This window comes from Larus michahellis, chromosome 5 (assembly GCF_964199755.1).
Source record: "Larus michahellis chromosome 5, bLarMic1.1, whole genome shotgun sequence".
Taxonomy (NCBI): Eukaryota; Metazoa; Chordata; class Aves; order Charadriiformes; family Laridae; genus Larus; species Larus michahellis.
This window is the reverse complement of record NC_133900.1, coordinates 42,714,377-42,727,435: the sequence shown is the minus strand read 5'-3', so window position 1 is coordinate 42,727,435 and position 13,059 is coordinate 42,714,377. Positions and strand designations below refer to the sequence as shown.

The 13,059-nt window shown below is 37.3% G+C and overlaps 1 protein-coding gene across 1 annotated transcript in view; it reads left to right on the top strand.

Moving 5' to 3' along the window:
- The first annotated feature begins 12,193 nt into the window (after positions 1–12,193).
- FSTL5 (follistatin like 5) overlaps positions 12,194–13,059 on the top strand; it is a 422,258-nt gene continuing 421,392 nt past the window's right edge. Inside the window, exon 1 of the mRNA XM_074589804.1 lies at positions 12,194–12,240. The gene's annotated coding sequence lies outside the window, so the exon portion shown is untranslated. The remainder of the gene's footprint in view (positions 12,241–13,059) is intronic.

Here is a 13,059-nt window from a genome sequence, read left to right as displayed (position 1 = left end):
CCCCTCCTCATTACTGCCTTGCTTTTATGCTCTGATTGTCGTCAGACTTTCAATCAGTTTGCTCTCCTTTTCAAATATCGTTCAGAGATAAGCCTCCTACGCAAATTTCGCATGGAGAACACTGGTATCTGTAAGTTTTGCTGTTCCTGTTCCACACTTCAATATGAACAAAACTGCTGATTGAGCCCCAGAGAGAAAAGAATCTCGGTAGAGTAGAAGAACTGTCAAGTTTGTGGGTTTTTTTCATGTACTGGAGTCTTTGGATTCCTGTTACTTTTGGAGCGGCTGATACAATTGAGCAATGAACTGACTGCAGGAGAGAAAGGATTGGCCAAATCTTCCTAGATGAAAAAGAAAAACGAACTAATACAAAAGAATCATCGTTCCTCATGGACAGTGGTGTCCTCTGGCACGCTTTTGGGTTGGTTACCTTGCTGGCACGGATGGACAGCCTTTGTGTTTTAAGTAGGACTGGTGTTCCTCTGTCCCTGGTGCGCTTCCAAAAACTCCATGGGGTCTTTTGCCATGTGCCTCAACTTCCAGGAAAGTGTGACAGATGCCCTAAAAGGGAACTGTTTTGCTTCTTGTCCTATTTTATTCTGGTTTTACATCTGTGATACCTGCTATAAGTATTTTAGTTTCCTATATGCAGAACATAGTGGTGGCTATTATCTCAGAATAAAAGCAGTATCTTGAGCTAGTTCGGAAAAGAATTATTATCTTAGAAAGACATTTCTGTTAGTCTGTGGTATCCAGCTGCCAAAATATATAAGCTCTTAAGACTATCTATAGCATTCCCTTTTCCTCCGTAGAGTTCAGGTGAAAACAGACAGCAAGCCAAATTATTGACAGAATATACTTTTGAGAATTTCAGTATTTTTAAATTCCTCAGAGGAGGGGATGGCGGTACTGCACATTCAATCATCATCTTTATGTTCTCTTGCATTTTAATCTAGCCCGAAGACACAGGAGTTACCAGTGGGTTAATGCTTTCTAAAAACCACAGGCTAAAATAATAACAGTTGGGAAGAAATTCCACTTTGTCAAGTGAAAAATTTCATCCAATATTGTTTGTTATTAAAATCAGTGCATAATTCAGTCTTGTTCCTCTAAGTTCTTTTTATGAAAAGAAGAAGAAAAAAAAATCTTTTAGCCCTAATTTGTTTCCATGATCCACATCTGTGCACTTGGAGTACATTATTCCCCATAATAGCAGCTGATGAGACAACTGATGTTTACTCCAAACAGGGCTGGAAATTAAAAAAAAAAATTAGATTATTTTTTCCCCTTACCCTAAATTTCACATGCTCAAGAAGGCTGTTAAGTACTTCTTTGCCTAAAGCAATAGCTACTTGACATTAAGAAAGTGTGAAAGTTGTTTTTATAATCAAGAGCTAACAGTGCGGGAATGTGTGGTTTGGATACGTGTGAAGAATGGCCTAGGCCCTTGAAATTTATTGAAGGGCTTGCTACAGATTGAAAAGCTTATATTTTCTTACCTGCTCAGTCTTTCTGGCACACCTTTGCTTTCCAGCCTCCCTTTTGCATCTATCCTGGTGAATTTCTCAAGAATATCTACTTTTCAAATGTAGTTTGCTGACCCTTAAGGAAGGCTGTGTCTTTTTCTTTGTGTGTTAAGGACCCAGGGACCACCTCATCCAAAAGTTTCACTCTGTGGGATTCCCCCTTTTCTGTCTTGAGTGGAATATAGCTGGGGCTAAAAGCATGGAAAAGATGTTTTTTGGTAATTCTGGCCTGCCTTTTCACATAATAGGTGGCTGGCAGCGTAAAACAGTGATGTATGCAAAAAGCACATCATCGATTCCATTTAAGTTTCTCGGTATTTATTGTGGCCATTCTCGAATTTTCACTGGTCAGCCACAGATCTTCACCTATGCATCTTATTTTGTTAAGCCTCTTTGAAACATCTATACCCATTTGGGTTGTACTGTAAATATAGGGGGTTGAGGATGTTTTCTTCCCTTGAGTTGTCATGGTTGTGGAAACAGGCATTTTTATCTTCCCGAGAAGTCAGAAAAGAAACAATATAGTAACTTGTTGTTCTTCATCGTGCCAGGTGAGAAATGAATCTGCTGTCTCCTTGAATCTAGTTGAGGAGATTTGTATACGTCTGTAGTTTACTGTATAATAAAGTAGAGAAGGATTCCCAACGCTGCTGCTGAAGGTGGAAAGAGCATCTGAACTACATTTCTCACATTGGTTCATTACACTGTAAGGTGTGCAGGAGCTACAACTTTTTCACATCACACTGTCGTACTTATGAATAAATCCAGGGACAGCTAGAATGGCCTGTTGATGTGCCAAGTAGCCAGGAAATCCAAAGGAAAGAAAGACTTTTGAGTCTTCCAAAGAGGAAAAATGGGAATTGTAAGTTAGCACAGCACTAAAGGGATCTTGAGCTCTGAAACCCCATTAAGAGTTTCATGAGAAAAGTCAAAATGATTCATGTCAGCCAGGGTACATTCTGATTTAGATATTTTAGTGCGTTCATACAAGCTGAGCAGGTACACTTCCCATCATTCATTGTTGAATCTCTTGGGAACAATTCATGTTGCTCAGTGTTCTTCTGAAGATTACTTTGTTGGAGGATTGACCTTTTGCCTAATCTTCTCTGGTTTGCTTTGGTGACTTCCACTGTGTAGGCACTTCTTTGCACTTGCTAAGCCTTTGTTGCTGCTGCCCTTTCATGTAGTCCTGGTGTGAATCTTGAAGTTATTATGGTTTTGGGACAGAGGTGAATGCTGTCTCTGTGAATGTTCATTCCACTGAAGATTATATTCTATTAAGGCTAAGACATTTTACTTTCCTTTTTTTTTTTTTTTTTTTTAAACATTGTAATCCTTAATTTATGCAGTGGAGAATGAATAGATGTTGGTGATTTTTTTTTTTTTTTACTATTACCATTTGAAATTACATTTTTTCTTAATATATATGTAAAATAAAGCAATTCTTTTATAAATTATCAAAATAGAGCTTGAACTGATTCACAGAATGCACAGCATCCATTTTTATGTAAAACAATTTCTAAAAATACCCATCTTATCCTGGAAAAACTGCTTGGCTAAATATTGAAATGAAAAGTAGCAGCTGTTACAAACAGATTTTTTTTTTCTCCCCTACCCGCAAAGAGCGAGGTTAGAATTTGACTATTCAATCATTCAGGGAGAAACTGAAGACAAACATAGCAACAGTTTAACTTTTAAAAGCCGTGCCTTTCCAGGTAGCACAATGGGACACTATTTTCATTAGGGAGCTTTAGAAAGCTTAAACCTGACAGATATGGAAATTCAGTAAATCAACAAAAGCTTTCTCATCTTGGATTTTATACCTAGATGGGTTGCCTAAAGCCGTATTTGAAAAATATTTTATTTGTTTTCCTTTATTTTTCTTTCCCGTCCTTTCCTATTTTATTTTATTTAATTTCACGTTGCAGCCTCTGTAGTATATTAGCTTCAGTAAAAAGAGAGTAAGATGTATTTTGTTTTCAGTGACTTTTCAGTTGGCATTTTCATTTAGTATAACTCACCAGGAGGTTCATGTTTCTTTCACAAAATTACATGAAAAAGGTTAGACAATTCAGCCATTGAAATAGTGACTTTAAAACCTCAAAACATTTCAAATTCTTTTCTTAACAAAAGAAATAAGCAGATTATATGATGTTTTCACTGAATCCCACATTTTCTTACCAATAGAATAAAATGATAGTCAACAGTGATTATTGTAAAGAAATTAAACATTTTTAATGTAATGTAAATCATTTTTCTTTTTTTTTTTTTTCTTATTTCTTTGTCTTTTGCACTTGCAGACAAATTCTGTGTAAAGTGCATTTAATTTTGCTTTCAGAAGCTAGAAAGGTGCTGGAAAATCTGTGAAAGGACCATTCAAAGAACAGAGGGACAAATAAAATTTTAATCATCCGTGTGCTATGTAATTAGAAGTAATTGACATTTCAGCAGCCTCCATGTAGAAGTATAGCTCTCAATTTTTGTGAAGGAATATACTAACTAAACAACACGTTATAACATCGTGTTCACAGAATGTTCATTTTATTCCTTTGGATACATACTGACTGATCTAATGAAAAAAACAGTAAGAATATTGTTAATATTTTGCAAATCTGAAAAAGTAGAATTATATCTTTTCTGTTAAACATTTTCTGTTTGCTTAGTTATGCTACTTGAAGAGGAGCCCATATTTTCTGTTGTTTATACTCCCAACAGGAAAGAAGATTCGTGTGCTTGGGTGTTATGTCTTCCTTTAATTAAGGTAGAATTAATGGAGACCTGAATGCTACCAAATCTCCAGGCCCAACTTTACTCTTGCTTTCTAACCTTTCCCTTCCCTCCCCTGCTTCCCACTGCTTTTTGTGACCAAAACCAATTCAGCTACAGAAGAAAAACGCCCACGGTTTTAACACTGCTTCAGTCATTTCACATTACAACTTTGCCATAGCTCTTATTTTGCTGATGTGGTTATGCCAATCCCTGCTGCTACTAAAAAGGGGTGGGTAAAATGCCATTCCTTCTGCTTGCCCAGGGAAATCTACGTGATAATTTGATTATAAAATACATTCTTTGCTTCTTTCTTCCAGGATGCATGGCAAAGCTGTTTGTACAAACTCATTTGTGATTCCTTAATTAGAAGTGTTTATTCGATAACAGGCTGATAAAGGCTCCCAAACAGTCACATTTGGTGAAAAAGAGATACTATTGTACTAAGAAACAGGATGTAATCGTTCTACACTCCAGCTTCCTGGGGACTATGAATGCACCATTCTTTGCAGAGTCTCTGCACTGAGTGACCTTTAATGTACATCACAAAATCAATATTTGTTTAGGCAGACATGATCTGGATATATATCTCTCTAGAGCTGGAACCCTTCAAAGAGAGATCAGCTTTATTTGAATGCTACAGAACAACATAGTGGGAGTTCTCTGAATGGAGGCTCCCCACTTCCACTACAGGCTATTTCAAGCACTCCATGCTTTATGGACCTCGCCCCAAATAATTAAGATATTTAACATTATCTTGATTGGCCTGCCTTTCCTTCCACTGCTGCCTCACCTTGCCAGTAAGCATTAGACTATATATCCTTTAAGAGTTGATGTTTAGCAGTTACTGGTTCACAGCATATGTGCTTTGAGGGTAAGAACTCTAAAAGCTTTTGTAATTGCCTAAGTGTAAGAGGAGAAAAAAAACATTCCTTTGATTTCAGCTATTATCAGAGCTCCTCTATGTTGAAAACATCAGTGAAAGATAGTTTGACATATTCTTCCCTACAGGGAGAATATAAATATGGAATGTTTGCCTTCTCAGGCTCACAGATACGTGCCATGTCTGCTGGCTTTCCACTAGGACTTGAACCATTTCCCATCTGGAAGCCATTAATCTGGCACTGTGCTGGTGTTACAGAAGTCCGGTGCAAAGGCAGGCTTTATTACTGCTAGCACTGCTGTCTGCTGGTGGGGCTAAACAGCTTCTTGGCCTGTGCATCTGTGCAATGGCATGTCAGCAATAACCATAAAGAAATGCTCACCAACAGTCTCACTTCTGTGACAAATACAGTAGAGCACGGGATAACACTGTTGTATTTTCATATTTTGTCTTGTGTTTTCATTTATTTATTTAAGGGAAGTTGTGTTGTGTGTATGTGATTTCAAGATGTATCTTCATGAATAAACGATAAGTCTGGAACCTGGAACTGCTGAACTTAATCAACTGTTTATAGATGGAGTATTATAACTCATATTTTTCTTTTAAACATGACATTCTTTGAAGTGTGCATAGATATAAACTCTCCCACCAGATTTCTTTTCATTTAGCAACTATGTATATACTGACACAATCCAAGCACAATATGCATATATTAAAACAAAAGTAACAAGGACAACTTTTAGCAATTCTCTTTCATTGCCACCTATTTTTTCATTTTTTCATGCTATGCCTTATTGTTTAGCAATTACATCTTACCCGGAACTTTATTGGCCAAGATTTCCAAGAATTGCTTTTGCCTAGATGTGAAATGGGAGTTTCATCCAAAAAGCCAGCGTGTAGTCAGGCCATAATCTACTTTTCAAATGGAGCACAAAATTACAGTTTTCTCTGATACTGCGAGTGACAAATGGGAACTGTGTAGAGGGCTATTGATTGAATCGAACAGGTTGTGTGACAGCACAGGAGGGTGTTTCCAAAGCTTTACTAACAGAACTGTTGGGCTAACAGCAGGCTAATTTGGAAAAGAAACTACCATGTTTTTTAGGGAGTAATTTTTTCATTCTTTTCATAGCACACTGTAGCCCACTCTCAGTTAACTGAGAAGCATAATAATAGAATAGAATTCAATAATTTTTGAAGCTTGTGTGCATTGGGTAACCACGTGGATTGATTTGCAGAGAGGTAGAATCTTTTACTATGACTTTATGCACGTAAGTTTTGTTTCTGGTAAGGAACATTAAGAAGTGGCTTAGATTTGTAGCTGATGTCACCTGGTTAGCAGACCTAGTGATTGACGACATCATCTAATCCCTTTCAGCCTGTTTCTGTGATATGGATATAGTTGAGAGCGAGCTGCATGGAAAAGCAGAAAGGAAAATTTTGAAACGTATGAGCATGCAGTTAGAATAACAATTTCTCTGTTGCAAAATTCAGTAAGAATATGCCTGCTTTGCAGTGCTTGCAAGCAGCTGCAACTGAAATAACCAAAAGTTGTTGTGTCAGATAATTTCATGCTAATATGGTGTCCTGTTGCCTTTTCTGAGCACAGAGTGGGAAATGGTACAGTAAAGCATCCTTGTGTGATATATGCAGAGTTTTCAGGACCCTTCACAGCATTTGTCTAAATTATACTGAATAATTCATGGTAAGCTAATTAGTTAATTAGTGTTCCATTCCAGTGGAACTTGCACTATTTCTGAATTTGGTTTTCTGTCGTTATCACATTACATTCTGAAAAAATGACAATAGAAGTCCTATCTCGTGCACCTAAATTATTTCTCTATAGCATCTTTCTCAGTTTACAAAAAATATTCTGTCCACTACCTGTCCTAATTTTAAGTGTCTTGTTTTGTACCTTCCACTGCATCTGTAACAAAAATTCTGCATGTGAAATGTATCCTAGCAGTACAGGTTTCAGTGTTGACAGTGGTAAAGGGTACAGGCTACTGCAGGAATACAGGGATATAAGCAGTATAAACTGATGCTGGTACTCTGCACTATGGTCCTATAAAGGCACCTGCATGGGACACTCAGCTGGAGCTGATTACAAAAATTGAAGCTGTGTGCTCTTAAGCTTCCCTGATTTTAAGCAGATCCTAACATTTACAGTTCTCTGAAGCACTCCAACACCCTGTTTAAACTGTTACCGCAGAAGCAGAGCTCAGTGGCTCCCTGTTTTTAGGGCCAGGGATAAAGCTTAGCAGGTACCTGTGGGCATTGCAAGATTCCAAACAAAGCACCAGATTTATGGGCATGCACGGGATGAAATGAGCACACATACTTTCCATGCCTCAGCTTTTCCTTTCTGTTCTTCAGGCATGTTCCATAGCCTTTTGTGGTTTGGATTTTATTGTTATTGTGAGGTGGGTTTTTTTCTGGATTACTCCTCTCCTCCTTCCATTTAGAACCTGATTTTTTTCTCCTTCAAAATTTCAAAATACAACACTGATTTTTTTCTTAACTCTTACTCCCTTGCTTTGCTGCTTTTTCTTTAGGAAAAATATTTTTCAATATTAAAGGCAAAAATATAAGAGCTCTACCCTACAAAATAGCCAAGTCTTTGTCTGTGGCAATATCCACTAGATTACATGATCACCAAGATGTAGCAGTCTTCTACTGTAATCTTGAATTTTATCATCACTTGGGTCCTCACATTCGGTTGGAAAGGGAGAACAACAAAGAGCGGACATAATCTGCAGATTAGAAATAGATTTTTTTTTAAATTTTAAAATAACAAAGGTATTTTATTTCAACAGATTCAAAATCTCAAAAAGAAATAAAAAAAAATTAAAATTGGCTATCCCTGATTTTGAAGCAAATATGATAGGAATTAAGTACACTTGACCACCACATTGCATTACTACATAAAGAAGTAAAAGATGATTGCATAATGAAAGGCATGATCATTTTGTGTGCTCAGGGTCGAGATTCATGATTCTGCATCTCTCGAACTCCTGCTCGTGTCATGCTCAGTTTTGTACCGCCAGACACATTTGAGCTGGAAGGTGGCAGCTCCAAGCTGACACAACAGACAGGAGATTCTTTTGGTGCCCCTTCGACTGCTTTGTTTCGCTGCAAAACTAAACAGGGTTGTTTGTTACAGAAAGGTTATCCATAATCCAGAAATTATCAATACCACTTTAGGCTAATAACTAAAGCTAAGGTCTTGAAACTGGCCTGCCAAACATCTGGGAAATGGTCACATAGTCATACACAGAACCTTTACCAAGTGACTGAGCTATGGCCTCTGTGAGTGCTCCTCTACTCAGGCAAGATGGAATGGTCTGTCTTAAACCGCTAGTGGATGAAGGCTACCCAGGGTCTGGAAAGAGCAGAGGCTGCTTGCTCACCTGGCCACCACATCTGAAATACAGGGAGAAAACTGGTGACTGGCAGTAAGGCTCAACTGCTTCGGTATTCGCTGGCTGTTTCAGCGATCCCCTGCCTTACTACTTTAAACAAAAGTCTCTGAATTTGTCATGTCGAAGAAATCATAAAACCCTGCAGGCAAAAGAAGAGAAAGACAAAGTTCAGAAAGCTGGCTTTTCGGTCTTCTGTGTTACCAACTCCTCATATATACAACCTGGAGGCAGTATGCTTGCAAGAGCAGCTGAGGCAGGGGCAAAATCTTTGCACACAAAGCAATGATAGAAGAGACATCTCTTTAGAGGGGATAGCAGAGCAAGGGGTGGGAATTTTATCAGTTCCCCAAACCACCCTAAGTCTCAAACTAAGAATGGCTCGAGGAAACAGCAGAAATGAGGAAAGGGTCACATAGATTACAATGTGTAAAACGTGCAAAATTCACAATCCTTTTCAGGGCCTGCACGTTGCCCACCATAACTTACCACACCACAGGAAGAGGCAGAGATTGCATGTGAAGAGAAAGTTCCTCCCAATCGATGGTTCTTTTGGAAGTTCTTGTAAAGAGCTATGAGTGTGTAACTATTATTGCCTTTAGCAGGTGTGACTAATAACAGGAAAATATGCTATCAGATGAACTTATTCTTTCCCTGATAGTCATTATGTCTTTTTATGTGGTGTATCATTGGTCAAAACAAATAAGGTAACTGTGGAAACACAGAAACATCACCCAGTGTTGTCTTCGCTCATGTTTATTTTTAACATTATTGAACCTGGTGAATGGTGCTTCACAGGTTGAAAAAGATTTTTCTGAATGTTCTTTCTTATTGTGTAAAAGGTACAAATGGGGTTTGACATAAACATTCAGCCAGATTTTATATATAATACTTCTTGCTAAGGACATGTAAGGAACACAAGGTATTCCTACTGCATTAAATTTTTCCTGACCTTGTGAAAGTTTAATCTCCATCTCAAATTTTGTGAACTGCATCAGTGGCAGCTCAGTTCCTGAAATTTGGAAAAGAGGGTCATGGGCCTCAGTATGAAAAACACTAGTTTAGGGTTTTTGAGTATTTCAGTATATGCTACTGCACTCTTATATAGACAATCACAAGTGCCAACAAGTTTTAAGAACTGCTTGGTTTGCGTACCTTGAGAAATATAGTTGCATACTTAGATTCCTAGACATTGGTTTAGGAGGTAAACATTAGAAATCAATCTTGTATGCCTTTACCCACTGCTTTATCTAAAACTTAAACATATCCTATGAAAAAAAGTGTCCAACTTTTTATTGGACTGTGTAAGGTCATGCTGTTGGTGAAAAACAGAGGTGTTATTGAAATGCCCTTGGTTTTAGATTTATGTTATTAGGAGCACATAAATGGTGATCAATTCCATCAGTAAAAGTGAAGACCTAATTTTAAAAAGGGCAAAGATTTTCTAGCTCTATCACTGTAAAGAGCCGAAATTTTCCTCCCTCCTCCCCTCCCCTCCCCTCCCCTCCTCTCCTCTCCTTTTTTCCCTACCCTGCAAATTTTCACAACAGCAGTAAATTTCTTTTACTGGTAACCTACCAATTTGAATCCAGTAGAACTTTGTAAGCCAAACTTGACAGAATGGGGACACCCACTTCGAGGAAAAAAAAAAAGACATACACCATTTCTTTTTCTTTCTTCCTCTAAAAACATCACACCATTGCCATTTTAAAGCAAAGTAGCTGATACTTTGCATGTACCTACACCCTGATTGACAAGTATGATTTCTTGCCAAAATTATCTTTCTCTCATGAACATCCATTGCAGATCTCAGACCCTCATGTCAGTTGCATCTAAAGTAAGATCTAATGAAATCTCTGAGTGTCTCCTGAGTTCTGCTGTACTATTATTTATTTTTAGAAAAACAAACTTTTACACACTTCCATATCAGCTTGCCATGCTCCTCTTTTTTGATCCTGCAATTATCCTCTCTTATGAGGAGTGGCTGAGGGAACTGTGGTGGTTTAGCCTGGAGAAGAGGAGGCTGAGGGGAGACCTTATCGCTCTCTACAACTACCTGAAAGGAGGTTGTAGAGGCGTGGGGGTCGGTCTCTTCTCCCAAGTAACAAGTGATTGCACAAGAGGAAATGGCCTCAAGCTGCACCAGAGGAGGTTTAGATTGGACATTAGGAAAAATTTCTCCCCTGAAAGGGTTGTCAAGCATTGGAACAGGCTGCCCAGCGAAGTGGTTGAGTCACCATCCCTGAAGGTATTTAAAAAATTTGTAGATGTGGCGCTGAGGGACATGGTTTAGTGATGGTTTTTGTCAGTTCGGTTGATTGTTGGACTAGATGATCTGAAAGGTCCCTTCCAACCAAGGAGATTCTATGATTCTCTGATTCTATTGATTACTCGTGTAACTGAGCCTTTGGAGATTCTGTAGAAGAACATATATGATATCCTAAGTCACCTTACAGTGTTACCAAATCTTCCTGTGTGTTGTGGGGAATACAATATCCAAAAATGCCTGAATGTCATCCTAAATAGGGACCTAAACTACAAATCCTTTAGTATCTATAGGGAGTAATGTTGAATTTCTCTTAAAAAAAAATCTCATGAAGAATACTTTGCAGGAAAAAATTATCTGTTAAAAAAAAAATAAAACTGAAATGAGATTATTTAGTGATTACTTTTGAATGGATGCATTGATGGAGCATTTATTGTCTTAAACAATATTTTGTAAAAGCAAAATATTTGTTTCTCATATTAGAGCAGTAAATCTTTTTCTACTTTATTCAATATCACTTTTGTACTTACTAGAGCATTTCAATTACAACAAAACATTAAACACAGTGCTACCAATGAATAGAAGCATTTTGCTCTTAGAATAATTATAGGCATATACAAAGAGAGATACACAGACCTTATCCAAACCACATGAAATGAAACCTAGCCTAATTAATGATTGATTTATCTTTTTTCACTATAGTAATAGAGAATAACATTTTTTCATTTAAATAGTAGCACAAAACATGGTAAAGGTTAAGTCCTCTCCTGGAAAGACAGCTGAAGATTTTTTAGTCACCTTCCTTTGGCTTTCATACTGTCATAGGACAAGTCAATATTTGTGATGGTTTTTTTAGAAGCACCTTTAAGCCAGATGGTAACTAGCTACTGTGATATCTTTTTCAAATGATGGAGAAATGACTTAAAAATCTCATCTTGCACAGCTACGACAAAGCTTCCACAGAGCCTTCTGAATTTCTGACAAGTGGTTTTAATACCACATTATTGGTAGTCTTTAAATTCTTTCTCTCAGTGTTCACATCTGAAGCTGCACTATTTGTGTGGACCCGCAATGTGATCACGTCTTCCACTTTCACTTGATCATGCTGATCATTACTACAACTGCTTTTTGGGATGATTCACATCTTAACCCATTGACTATTTAATAAATAGCAGATCTATTCTACCAGTAATGCTTGAGGAATTACCTTTGAAGGGTTACTACTGGCGATGAGATTATAACCCTCACCTGAGATTTGATGACACTTGCATTCTCATGTGGAACTGTTTAAGAATTTCCTTCGCTGGTCTTGACCAGAACGTTCTCCCTAAGGAAAAAGCTTGTTTCTAAGGAGAGTTTCATTGAAACAATTACATTTCGGTAAGTTGTTTGTTTTTTTTTCTTCCTACTCAGTCAGTGTTTGACAAAGTAAATGGCGTTAACAGAAAATTTCTAACAGATTCTGCTCTCCAGGTAAATCAAATTTATGTTTTTTCCTGTAATGATATGAATGTTTATTTTTCCTTTTGAATGTTTTGGTTTGGTTTGGTTTTTTTTTAACTCAGTTCTTAATATCTTTTCTCCTAATTCTAGTTTGAAATAGGCAAAAAGGCTCTGTGTATTGAGAAAGAATGAGATAAATCCAAAAAAAGAAGTAATTCTCCACAGGAATCGCTGAAATCAGATTTCTCAACAAGTTTGTGCATCTAGCTACAACTTTGTGTGTAATTTTCTGCAGGGGTGGCTGAAATTAGATTTCTCAATAAGTTTGTTCATCTATCTAGAGCTTTGTAGGAAAGCAAAAATAAAATCTAATTATATCTAATTATATTGTACAAGACAATATGTGTACGTCCCATTTAATTACTAGTGAGAATAAATTAATTTATAGATGAATGAGGAACAGAATGTAGATGAGGAACAAGATGGTTTTGTCTGGTGATACCAGTATATCAGACTGATACGTTAACGTGATATATGCTTATTGTGGTAGATTTTGCCGACGTGCTTATCAATTTCATTGCGTAACTAGTAGTGCAGAGAAGTGGAAAAGAAATAATCATTAATGTGCTGCCTTCTAGCAAATTTCTTTGCTCTCTTTTGTGAAGGGGATAAACAGAGGTATAGCAACTTCAGTAGTAGAATAAATAATAGTTTGAGGTCAACTGCGTATGATTTTGCTGGCCTGTTTCTTTTGTA